This window comes from Passer domesticus, chromosome Z (assembly GCF_036417665.1).
Source record: "Passer domesticus isolate bPasDom1 chromosome Z, bPasDom1.hap1, whole genome shotgun sequence".
Classification (NCBI taxonomy): Eukaryota; Metazoa; Chordata; class Aves; order Passeriformes; family Passeridae; genus Passer; species Passer domesticus.
The window spans coordinates 72,765,031-72,778,612 of record NC_087512.1 but is presented as its reverse complement, the minus strand read 5'-3'; the positions used below and the strand labels follow the sequence as shown (position 1 = coordinate 72,778,612).

The 13,582-nt window shown below is 33.5% G+C and overlaps 1 protein-coding gene and 1 long non-coding RNA gene across 7 annotated transcripts in view; one reads left to right on the top strand and one right to left on the bottom strand.

The window, feature by feature from the left end:
• Positions 1-13,582, top strand: part of LINGO2 (leucine rich repeat and Ig domain containing 2) — a 478,753-nt gene that overhangs the window by 155,272 nt on the left and 309,899 nt on the right. For all 6 annotated transcript variants that reach the window (XR_010354120.1, XM_064405415.1, XM_064405413.1 and 3 more), the window contains exon 2: positions 9,652-9,731. The gene's annotated coding sequence lies outside the window, so the exon portion shown is untranslated. The remainder of the gene's footprint in view (positions 1-9,651; positions 9,732-13,582) is intronic.
• Positions 1-13,582, bottom strand: part of LOC135291322 (uncharacterized) — a 44,568-nt gene that overhangs the window by 18,220 nt on the left and 12,766 nt on the right. The window lies entirely within an intron of this gene.

Below are 13,582 nucleotides of genomic sequence, written 5' to 3'. Positions count from 1 at the left end.
TGCAAATTATAGCATTCCAGAAGTGAACAGATTATTCTTTGGATTACACTTGCCTTTAGATAAATGTAGGAAGCAAATAGCTTTTAGTACCTAAATGAGGACAGCCAATTATTTTGCCATCTGAAATAGAAGGGAAACAAGATCAATATAACAAAAAGAACATAGTACAGTTTTTAAAGAAAAAGGAATTAATATTAATTTAGCACTGGAAGCTGATATTGATGTTCTTAATGTAAACATAGTTTGGTTTTGTTTGTTTGTTTTGTTTTTTGTTTTTTTTAAGTTCTATATTTTTCTTCAAACAGGAGCCATCAAATTTCCTAATAGACTTTATTTATTGATTTATTTATTTATTGAGAAAGGCCATTTGAGGTTTAAAAATATTTTTTTCAGTTCTACTATAAGTTATAGCAGAGTTAATTCAGTTCCACTTAAGTCCACTTATCCAAATTTGGATAAGACTGTTATTGCTTACTATCACTTTTTCCGCAAGTCATACTCATCCTGGGCATTTTTTTTGTCTCCCTTAAGTTGGAAAAAAGAGACATTTTAGCTATAAGGAGTTGCAGCTCCTTAAACTTCATACTGTAACAATCATCTCAATATTTCCACTGTATCACAAAGTCTGTAACACACAAACCTCTCTCTACACCTGGCAATGTCATCACAAGGTCAGGGAAGATAGTTGTGGATTGGGTGTGCAGATCCTGGTTCCACAAGGCTTGAAAACTTGTGGTCTTTTCCAGGTCTGTTTGAATCTGTTTAACCTGTAAGTTCAAAGAGGCTTTGAGCAGTTATAACAAAGACTATAATTATTGAGAACTTGAAAATAAGGGTGAGAAAGTTCTCAAGTGAATAACCGCTAATACAAATTCTGTAAATATTTAAAAACAGTAGAGGGGGTCTCAGATTAGTATGGAATAGAAACACCAGCATTTCATTTTAGTAGCTGAGTCCAGCAGAATTAGATCCATCTTCACGCTGGTTTATACTAAAATAATAGTCATAAACAAAAGGAAGTCACTCCAAAAGGTAGGCACTGCAGAGGTGGCCAAAATTGCTCTGAACCTGTGTCAGCATTCTACAAGAGGTGTTCACACCATAAACACCAGGGAATTTGCAGGAACTATATAAACTTATAAACACAGAGGTCTGATTTCATTAAGATCTCTACATTTCCAAAATGGTAAATACATTTAAAACATCTAATACACCACTTGTAACACTGGTAACTGGTAGATATTCTAGCGGAATTAACTCAAAGTCAGTGTATCTGCAGTAACAATCAGTAAACACATTGTCTCATCCTGAAGCCTTTTCATCCATTTGTCAGGATTCCCGTGTCTCCTTTATCTGGCAAGACTGTGGAGAACATCTGCATCCAAACTGACAGCTGGGAGTTTTTTAGTACAGGAATAAAAATATCTATCCTGTTTCCCAGACTTCACTACTCAGACAGTATTTGCTGCTGACTTTGCCCTGTTTTTCAGAAAATAAGCCTGTCCATGGTAAAAAAGTAAGGCTTCAGTTTACATTATTACTTATCTTTCAGAATATTGGCTGCTATGAAGTAAAAGGTCTTCTACGTGGTCTTTATTGTATGAAAAAAATTCATAATACACATTATAAACCTTATGAAAATCCTTTAGTTTGTCAAGAAGTGTGATGTGGATATATGTAGAAGTAATGAGGGAAGATTTTATGATCTGCTTTGTAAGTATTTATTCTGTGAGCTTTAAACCTGTATGAGGATAATAAGAGTGTTTGTGAAAGCCACTTGGGGTTAGTTCAATTTGCTTGGGCAGTTACAGTCCTTTCTTTGAAGTAATATGCTTCAAGTAACCTCAATATGTTTTCTGTATATTTGAAATTAATTGGAAAAATAAATCACCAGTATTATCAAGGGTGTTGGGTCATTTTATTTTATTTTATTTTATTTTATTGGAGTATTTATCTGCTAAATTGACGCATATTGCAGTTCATGTTAAATATTAGCTCAACACTTCAGTAGTATCTCAAATACTATTTAGGTGAAACACTTTTCTAACTCAGTGTGTTAGATCATACTATACACACTGTACTTTCAAACACAGGCTGCTTTAAGTGCATATTTTATTTTTCTCTTTTATATGCCCAGATGGTAATCTGTTTGCTTTGGGGTGAACTCATGAAATGAAGCATCTGGAGTTTAGAGTGTTTTGATTTGCTTCGATACTTTCTCCAAGTTCTTACTATATTACAAAATATTTATTGCTAGAGCTCTTACTCTGAACATAGTGTTGCCAAAGGGTAAGAAAATCATAAAAGTGTCGGTTCCTTTTTCCAGATTGCAATTCTGCTAAAACTATTGCAAACCTTAAGTGCAAGAGCTCAGCTCCCCAGTCTGAAGATGAATGTCATCTATCTTACAAACATAGTCCTCTGAAATGAACCAGGTCTGCACTTGAATCACCCATCAACCTACAAGTGCAAGGTCAAGCAACACTTGGCTTAGTGTAAGAACATTCATATAAAGTTGATTTAGTTATAGTGACAATTCCATATTCTCTTTTATATTGCAAAAAGGTATCTATTACATTACAGGTAGATTACAGCTGTAAAACATAATAACTCTTATGTATGCATGCTGAAGATTTATAGACATAACGTTTTTAATTCAGGCACTTGTTTCTGTTTATGACTGTGATTAAGGATAAATCTGGGTGTGGAAGAGAAAGACAATCAAAGAGGCAATTTGATTTTGTTTCAGAGTAAGGCAGAGAAGCTGTAAGCAAAGCAATTCCTTCACTGGTTCTCTCCCTTTGGTAATCCCCATGTATTTTAGCAGCTCTTAGTCAAGCCATGTCACTGGCACTGAAATTGCCCTGTGTATCCACAGCTGAAACAAATAGCATATTTCTTATCTTTTTCAGCTGTAGAAACGATGCAGTGCAACTCTGAGTAACAAACAAAAGATGAAACCTGCTTACTCACCAAAGCCAACAAGCAGAGCTTTAACACCAGGATTTTTTGTCTCATGTTACTTATTGTAACTGTGTATTTTAAGTGGCATTGAAATTAAACTACTTCCTTTTCTTAATTAACTTCTCCCTAAGTTCTTGCAGTAAATTGTCCTTGTTTTTTACTGGAAAAAAACCCTAAAAACTCATTGTTCTGCAAGAAATAAGCATTATATCATGGGAAGCAATTTTTCTTTTATAAATAATAGAGGCAGAAAAGATAGAAGGGTAGGAGGTACATGAAAAACAGAGATTACAGTCACATAGAAAATACAAGAGTGCTGTTGGACTTATGCAAATTAAACTTTTTCTAATAACTATTTTTTTAATTCCTCATGTCTCTGTATCTCAACAATTCTCTGGTTGAAAAGGGAAACACTTGAATAAAGAGCTTATTAGTTCATTTTATGTTGTGACAAGTCCTATTTGCTGAACTACAAAAGAAATAACATAAAACAGGCTGTGGCAACAGTTTAGTATGTATCATATAAATTCATTAACTTATTTTTCTTTTCTACCAAAGAGCAAGTTCTTTGAATTAGCTATCATGCAACACAATAAAAGTGTGTGAAACTCTGCATGACTGAAACATACAGTTAAAAATGGTGATTGATGGTGTGAGTACTGAGCCTTTTAGTTATTCATGTTGTCTTTGTCCTGTTCAGTGTGACATGTTTAAACTTTGTCTTTAACTCTGCCAGTTTTGAATTGTTATGTAATGTAGTTACATAGAATATTTGTAGACTATCAAGTCTTTGGTTCATATAAGACTGTGTGTGTTTTCCACTATCCATGGTAAAAAGAGATGATTTCTCCTAAGAGACTGATGTAATAATTCCCACTATTTTAACTAGTTACTCCTAAATGTCTCCAAAATTAAACAAATTTATAGGAGTGGTTTACAGAATAATGGTCCATCATGAGGTATTCAAAGCTGTAAGAGAACATACCTGACAAGTGTTGGTGTTACAGATTATTGGAAGGCAGCTGATGACATTTCATTGCAAGAAATATGCAGAATATCTCTCTGTCCTTAGGGAATTCTTAATAGCTGTAATTTTGTCAATGAGTAACACACTAAGTGTTTCATCCACCATGCAAAGAAGTGGGATGGGTTGGTGAGAGATTTGAGTAGGAGGCATATATCTATATTAGTTACCTTTATGTTTGGAATAGCACAGATAAAAATAAAAACCTAAAGATGGTGCATATATATTGATTAGATAGTAACAAAACTGCCTTCTGGTTTTCAAGATACATGTAAATTAATTTTGACAGGTGGCTGTAAACCTGAGGAAATCTCTAGAGGTAGGGAGAGGAATCAAACTAACACTTTTATTGTATTTACAAAGGAATGCTCTTGATGGTAAAGAGAACAAACACTGAAAGGCGAGAATCAAACAATTATGATTTTTTCAGGTGACACTGTGAAGTTTGTCATATAGAGAAGGTTTTTTGTGTTCTTGATAGTTTTGAATTTTGTTTGCAACAGTTCAATAGTGACCAAACATTGTGACTTTCACTGGAAAGTTATCAAATTTTCAAAATTATAGAAAATAAATGTTTGGAAGTAATGACTACAGAGACAACAAACTTCTTTACATCACTTTTGTCGGTAATGACAATTAAACATTAGACTTAGTAAGATTTCATTTGTAACTGAAGGTTATATGATGATGAAAAATTAAGATAATGACAGTATTTAGTAGTTTTATTTCACAATGCTTCAATATTTTGATTTTGAACAAAAGCATCAATAAATTTATATGGGCTTTTTGGAAAGGAAATGAGATATTTTTGCTTCAAAGATCTAAAATTGATTTGTTTTCAAAAATCTCATTCATAATCATTAAAAGAGGAACTGTAGTTACTGATGATTATATAAATCTTGAGGATATTTAAAAAGTGAAGCTTTGACCTTTTTTCAGTTTTATCTTGATGTTGAACCTAAAAATATTGCCTTTGTTCACTTTTGATCACTTCTGATACCTGAAATAAAGTGATGAGGGATGTATATTTTAAGTCAGATGACTAAATATGAACCAAAAAAGTATATCCAGTTTGTATTGTTTAAATTTTAGAAATTATTGAAAATAACGTTGAAGACGATGGGTTTTCAAGAGCATATTACCCACTGCCCTCTCCCAGTGATGCTTTCTGGCTGTATATGTGTGATTTCTGGTAGGTATTCACATTTGCTTCACAATGACAGAAATATTGGAGGTTCCACAGCTCCCATAGACACTTTATTTCAGTGCTAAAGCATCCTTAGGGGTTTTCCATTGAAATTTGATCTATTTTTCTGCAGTTTAAACTCAATATTTCTATCTGTGTCAGCTTTAAGAGCTGATTTTGCTATTACCAGTATTTTCTTGTTTAGGATGCTAAAGTTCATATCTACAGAGAATAGTATGTCTTTGACTCCAAATAGGAGGCTGTGGATATTTCAGTGAAATGTCTGCCCTCACAAAGCTACACTTCTTCTGTGTCTCCCTGCAACTTCTTTCATCTGGGGAGCATGGAATGGAGACAGGAAAATAAACAGGAGCCTGCAGGTTAAAGTGGTCTGGCGCAACTTACTATCTGTACTGAAAGCAGCAATGTTTGGAAGAGTTTAGCTACTCATTCCTAATGCTGATTCTCAAAGGTCTTGTTTGAAGGCCTCAGTGTGCAGAAGATATTTTTAATTAATTTTTTCAATACCATGTCTCAGAGATTTTCTTTCAGAGAAAATGTGATATCTTTGTCCCACGGTTTACTTTTTTGTTAGCAAGTTTGTTAAGGTTTCGAAGAAAACACTCTCTGAGCTTAATACTTATGTACTGCAAGAAATGTAAAAATGTATTGAATTAAAAATTTAAAAAAACCCCAAAAAACAACAGAAAACGCCAAACCAAACCAAGCCAAAAACCCCCCCAAAAAAAGGAAAGAAAGAAAAAAACCCAAACTGAACAAAAATCCATTCCTGGCTTAAGTTTATGAGAAAATTTTTTATCTTCAAATCATTAAGGCTTGAAAAGAAACATACTTTATAAGGTAATGTTTTGAACTATGACAGATTCAAAAACAAGCTATTCCTCTCCTCAGTGTATGTTGGGTAACAGCTCTTTGGAATTCTGTAAAAAATCCTGAACTGTGATTTAATCTAAAGAAAAATATGGTCAGTACCTTTACAAAATTCTATTGTATAAAAAATTATTTTTTCATGCTTTTATTTATGTATAAACTTAGTTCATTATCTTTTCAAGATACAGATCTGGAGAGTTTTCTTTCTTCTGTAGTAGGTCATCTTTCTGTAAATCTGACACATTTCTTTTTCTGAAGTTTAAGCAGTCATTTCTTGGTTGTATTTCGACATTTAGCTCTGTGGCATTTAATTTTTTCAATGTAGGTCAAGGTAGATCACATGACTCATTTTCATGATGCTCATATTTATTGTCTGATCTTAGGACAAGACTGTCTTTGTACATTTCACATGTTTGGCATGCAGCTCAAAAAAACCCAATGAAAACTTTAATGTTTGCAGGCTGTCTCTGTGTAGTATGGTTTACTGACTTCTCGTTTTGGTAACTGCTGATTTTGGTATTGTTACATTCTCACTGTGATTTTAGTGACAGTTTTCTCTTCCATAAAGCAGCATCTTAATTAAGGCTACGCATGCGCTGTTGCAATAGACAAAATTAGGTAAAATATTCCAGAGTTATTGGAGGGGAACTCTTGCAGATAATTTTTCCTTCAAAAATCTAGGATAATCAGCATCTGAGGCAAAATGCTGTTTTCCATGCACAGACTATGAATGAAAGTATAATTTAGTTCATTTTGGATTTTCATTCTGATAGGTATTATAAAACACCATCTGGATTTTTAGCACTGCTAAAGATTGTGTAGAAAATTGTAGCATCTCCTCCTTCTTATTTGTCTATAAGTGTTTTCTATTTTTTATCTCTTCCATTCACATAATACTTATCTTTAAGATTTTTCTTGACAACTAAGCTGATGCTCTCATAAACCAGCTCTCTAGGAGTCCCAGATCTTATATCTGAGGGGAACACAATGCTTTTTTTTCCAATATTATTGCCTTTTTGCCCCGTGTGTACATGCACTGGCACTGACTATCTTCTTTTATTTCCACAGCTGGTTATTAAGCTTGTGTGTTTCCCCAACATCTGCTCTGTACCACCTAAAGAGCAGCTTGGGGCCAAGAGCAGCTTGTTTTAAGGTGAGATACTAGTGTTATTTTGCAGCTGGGAAAACTGATTAGCTACTCTGTGTCTCACCTATTAGGCAATCACTTATCTCTGAAGGAACTATTTCTTGCTGCAGAAAAATTTATCTTCTTTGCTAGCTTCTTGTTGAATTCCCACGGGGGTCTTAATAACAACAACCCTCTAGTCCTCTCCTTGAGTTTTACACTCTCACTTGAGTTTTACACTCAGAAATAATTAAGTAATGAGATGGAGATGTTATGAACATTTTGGTTATCAACAGTTTGACCCTTGGCCTCCTCTAATGATGTTGATACTTCATTTTGGTGCTACATTTTGGTGAGGAGAGAAATCACAGAATCTGGAATGGTTCCAGGTGGAAGCACCATCTGGTCCAGTGGGTCATCTGGCCCAATGTCCCTGCTCAAGCAGGGTCATCCCAAAGCACATGGCACAGGATTTCATCTAGATAGTTTTTTAATATCTCCAGTGAGAGAGACTCTGCGCCCTCTCTGGACCATCTGTTCCAGTGTTCGGTCGGACACACAGGAAAGAAGTTCTTCCTCATATTCAGGTGAAACTTTCTGAGCATTTGTTTCTTCCTGTTTAGATATGATATCTAAATATCCTTTGAAGGTTAGTTTGAATATAAAAGAGGTTTCAGAGTTTAATTCTCTCAGCCTCCAAAAGCTCATGCTGACCTTTGTTTTCGTTTTATTGTGTGTCCAACCAAAGGTGAAGGCAAACAACTATAATATTTAAAATATTTCCCTTTGGCTTCAGCATAAACAAAATTTTAAAAAATTTAGATACATGATTAATTTTTTTATTTGTGGAGTTTCTGTGGGTTTTTTTTGTTGATTTTTTTGGGTTTTTTTTTGTTTTGTTTTTCTTTTTGTTGTTTTTGTTTTTGTTGTTGTTTTTCTGTGTTTAGGATTGTTTAAATTATTTAGGTTTTTTGGTTTTTTTTCCCTTCTGATTCCTTTAGATTGTGTGTTAATTCTGAGAAGAATTCAAATATAAAAAAATGTAAAATCGATAAATAGTTATACCTCTCTAGGAAGAGAAAACCTGAAAAAGTATTACTGTGAGTTTAAAAAAAATTTCCATTTTGTCTGAAAATTATATATATACTAGGGAGATATTAGAGAATTGACGTAAATATCATGCCAAAACTACAGCTTTAATGAACATGCAACCCAGCTTCTTCTCTAGGGAAATATTTGTGTTTAGTGGAGACAGTACCAGACCCTGGAATACTGACAGTTCATTGCTGTCTTTCAAGACAGCAATGCAAATTGCATAAATTGCATAAATTCCTTATGTTACAGATGTACTCTGCAGTTCAGCTATTAGTCCATTTACTTTGTTAGTTATAAACCACAAAGTAAAATATAAAATCATTGAATTAGCTCACATATTTGTATACCACATAACAAGCTGGTTGAATGAGAGTTAAATAAAATATATTTTATCATTAAGTTTGCCTTTACTTGTGATATCTAATCTTTACCGTAACTGCTGTATATTTGTATTATATCCTAGGAATAGAAATAATTTTAAATAATAGTCTTATTTTTATATGATATTTTTCAATTTACAAAATAACCTCAATTAGATCATAAAATGTTTTATGTAGACATGTAGGGTCACCTTTTTCAGGTATTGGGAAAGGTCTTGGCGTAGTAATTTGTATATGGACGAAGAGGAATAATTTTATTATTTTGATTGGGTTTTTTTGAAAAGCTTGTGTGAAACATGTTCATCAAAAGTGTTTATGGCATTTTTCACATTAATTTTGAAATAGCACAGTCTTTATTAGTCATTGGTATCATTATTCTTTCAGGCATTTTCTGGTCCTGACACATACGTGATTCAGAACTTTTCTCAATTCCTCAGCCTTCACAGTGTAAGACAGGTGTTTCTTCATCTGTCCATTTAAAATAAATGGAAAGTTCAGATTTTAATTCAGTATGGCAGAAATTCTGAAACCATCCTTTCTAGAGTTGGAGACATGGATGAAAAAATCTGTGGAGGTGCCAAGTTCTATCGCCATGAGAGAAAAACACTTAATCCTACTGTTGAAGTGCCTTTCGTTTTCCTTTGTCTCCATTTGGATTTAATGCTTTGTCAGTTTCACCTTCAGATCCTCCAGTAAATGTCTCTCTGTCCTACCGCAGGCAGCACAGCTCCCCATGAGTGCCAAAGAATGTACTCTATTTTTTGGCGTTGAGGTTATTATAAGGAGGTTTCAATTGCCTCTAACTCTGTTTACCTTAACAGACACATTTATGGCTCTGACAATCTTTTTCTTTTTGGACAGGAGCTAAATATCATTTGAAAATGTCTCAAGGCGTTTTCATTGAGAACATAACCATTTCAAAAATCTCGGTACAACTGATGACTAAATAAATTTTATTCTTTTTCTTTTTTTTTTTTTTACCTAGTAAGTGAGCAGTGGACCTGGAAAACTTGGCAGAAAACTCTTTTTCTTTCCTGCTCGTGTCTATGGAACCTGGTTTGCAAGGTAAATGTTCCATTTTAATTGACTGTAATTCTCTGCTGTTAAAATTTTAAATGTCTAGAATTATCTTATAGTACCTCTAAGTTTTAAAGAAAACACCCTTGCTTAGTGTTTAATCTACACTTTTAGCAGTGAATTGTATTAGAATACTCTTACAACCTAAAATAAATGCTATTTGTTCCTTTGTATTTATTAACAAACAAACCTCACTCTCAGGAAGAAAGGAAAAGCATGACAAGACCTAAGTTATTTTTGAGTTTCTGGGTTATTTCAACTCTATTTCCATCAATCGGAGTGAAAAAAATCTAGATTAATGTGAATGCATTTATTATGTATTTTCTGTAGTCTGTGTTTATTGGGAATGCTGTGTTTATTTGTGACTTTATTAGAAGGAAGACTGAAGGTAATTCTTGAGACCCCTGTCCTATGTTTGCAATTTTCATTGCTATGTAGTTTTTAAAATAAGAGATTCTTATTCCTGCTCTAAAACATAGCTTTTAATAGTGATATCTGAAAGGTAATTATGTTCTATATTTGGAAAATGTAGTATTCTAGAGTTCCAAATACCTCAGGGAACCTGGCTTATTTTGTTATCATGATTTTATTTTAATTAATTACTGTGGAAGGTTGCTGTTTCTACCAGGAAAATTATGTTACCAAGAAAATATTAACCTGAATACCTTCCTCAGCTTTTGCTAAGGGTCTAGGCTTAATATTACTGTTTGCTTTGACACTTTTCTTGTCCCATCCCTGAATTATATGATTGAAGTTATGTTAATTGTCTTTAGGAAAGAACTTTCTTCTCTAGTATTTTTGCCATTGAAAAGGCCATTTTTGCTATTTTAGACATGGTGAAAGAAAGTTTTCAAAATATGTCCTCTAATATATGGTAAAGAATTCAACAACAAGCTATGCAACAGCCACTCCATATTTCTGCTGGGGAAAAGAATTACCCCCTCTCAACAGAAGTGCCACTAGGAGTACATGTATGTTCAAGGTGGAAAATTGGGCTTTTTGAAAAACAAAATCAGCAGCTTTCCCAGCACCTGGAACAAGGGACTGAGTGTTCTACTCTTCAGTATTTGGTTAACGCGCTGATCCCCAAGGCTGGGCATTTTAATATATTGTATTTTTTAAGAAGGGAGAGGAAAGAAAAGTGACTTAACTTTTGCTTGAGTGAAACCTGCTGTGAGATGGTGGGTGGTGATTATGAAAGAAAAGTAGTAGCATTTCTTTCTGGGCTCCTTCTAAGGATGGAAGATATTAAAAAAAAAATATGTCTGGCCAGTCTCTTTTAAATACTAGAAATGGCAGAAAATTTCCAGTTTTTAGGAAGAGCCCAGACACAATGATTTTCCATGCAGATAGTTAGACATTTTACAATCAGATTTGTGAAAAAAAAAAAAAAAAAATACTGGGTGCATTTCAAAGTGGTTCTGGTGCAATTCTCCAAATGTCATGTTGTACACAGGTTTCTTGAATTCTTTCTATCTTGACTTTACAAAGCCAGCAAAAGTGGGAAAAACACTAGCAATCAGAAGTCTGATGGCTAAAGCTATCATTTTACACGGGTTTAATCACAATTTCCATGATTATGTTTCATTGCGTTTAATGAAAATTTAAGAATGTACCTAAACACTTGCAGAATTAGGATGTATTTGGATGAATTACAGCAAAAGAACTGAAAGTGAAAACAATCAGTAGAATTTTCAAAGCATCTCTAGGTGACATAGAAGCAGAGCTAAGATACTCTTTCTGCATTATATATTTTGTAGCTTATGTGAGACACAAGTCACAAAAAATAATATGTTTTTAAGTATTTGGCAAAGAGAATTTAATTTTTTTTTTCCAAACTAATGTTATGTCTTTTTATGCATAATGACCACATCTGACTTAGTGGCTTTCATTTGACTGTATGTGTAACCAAATCTGAAAGTGCCATTGATTCTAATGACTTATGTGCAATTTTTGGTATTGGCTTTTCAATACCAAAACACCAATAGTCAATTTGGAGTTAGCAATAAGTCACTGTCAGTAAGAATAGACTAATACATCTTTATGATAATGAGCTTGTATGGGGTAATGAGATGTTTTTAATTAAACAAAAGGGTAGGTTCAGAGTTGCAATTTGAAATTCTATTTTCAAAAAGGTTTGAGGAACTATTAGAAGTAAATTGTCTTTCATTCTGTCTTTTGTTTTCATCCCTCTGAAAAGATTCATTACTGCCTATTCAACTTGTTTTCCTAACATTCTTGTGGTGAATTGGGGATGCACAGTGCATAACATCTGTGAATTTCCATGAAATGAGGCTGTGAAAGTTTCCTCTATGCTTTCCATTTGATGTTAGAAACCTCCATGAGTAGGTTTTAGGCATCTCAAGGATGTTTCTGTCTTTAATGATCTAGATTATACATAATGTTGTAAAGCATTATGTACAAATAGGTGTAATGACTCTTACCATTTCAGAAAAAAAGAAGGGGGAAAGAAACGGTTATTTCATACATGCATGTTAATACACATGTATTTCTTTTCAAAAGAGGAGTATTCGATAAACTGAAATTTTTCATGTGTGTAAATATTATCCATTTTTGTGCCCGGGATGCTTTAAGTAAAACTAGATGAGAGGTGGTGTTGATAGTATGATTTTGCAGGTAGATTAACTTAGTTTCTTTCCCTAGTTGGCCAACACTACTGTAAGAACTGATTTTTCCTTCCAACCCTCAATTTCAGCTTACCAGTGCGATAGATTATTTTTATATTACCAGAAGTATCTAAATTTTGGATCAGTGCAGTACTTGTATAAAAATAATTTACTATCTATTCCAAAATATTCTATATTGACTCATATTTCTAATACTTAAATTTCTACATTTCTTCAGTAAATGCCCTGAATTTGATGGATTAGTGCCTACATATTGAGGAAAATATATGGCTCTAGAACACTCCTAGAGCAGAACACAAAAAGTTCTGGATGATTGTATTTATTTTCCTGCTCTTTAACCTACAAATCTATGTTATTAAAAGTACTTATCCAGGCATTAGGTAATAAAATTAGTTAAGGTTTCTCATAGTTCTCAGTGTTACAAGATCTGCATGCCCGAAAATAAGCAAAGGCTATCATAATGCTTTGCTTTTGAGACCAGAAGTTGCTATTCTTCAACTGTAAAGAATAATTGGAATAGTTGTGCTGAAATTACTAAAAAAGGCATGTGTGCTGTTATGTGAATAAAAGAGAGTACATTCCCTCGGGTTTAAAACATTTATTTTAATCCACATGCTCAAATAATCTCTGATAATTCAGTCTAGTACCTTCAAAAGTACACAGGTGACTTCAGACAGTCAGATTATACAGTTAGAAGGGGGCTGATATTCACTACATTTTGACCATTTCTTTCATGAAATTCAGGCTTCTTCTAAATTCAAAATCCACACCCAAAAAGTCGCTTAGAGACATCTTTGCTTACACTGGAGGTGCAAGACCAAATGATTCTTGAAATTGCTAGAATAAATTAAAACAAACCATTTCAGTTTTCTTTAGGTGTATTCTTGTGCTGTTATGTATGCAGTCACCTGCATACTTTGACTTGTACAGGGAGTTATTCTCCAAGTTACACTTGGACTTTAAATAAGTGTTGGGATTTATTTGAGAGTACTTAAGTTTACTGAGTCTTGATTTTCCAGATAAAAGTCAGAAATATGCTTTAGACGATGGACTTTAGGCATCCACATTCCAATATAATCAACAGACTTTAAAACTGTTTAAATACAGTAAACAACCACTTTCTTTGGAGTGACATATGGTTCATCTAGTGAAGATGTTCCAGTTTCTTCCTTGGTCTCTCCAAATATCAAG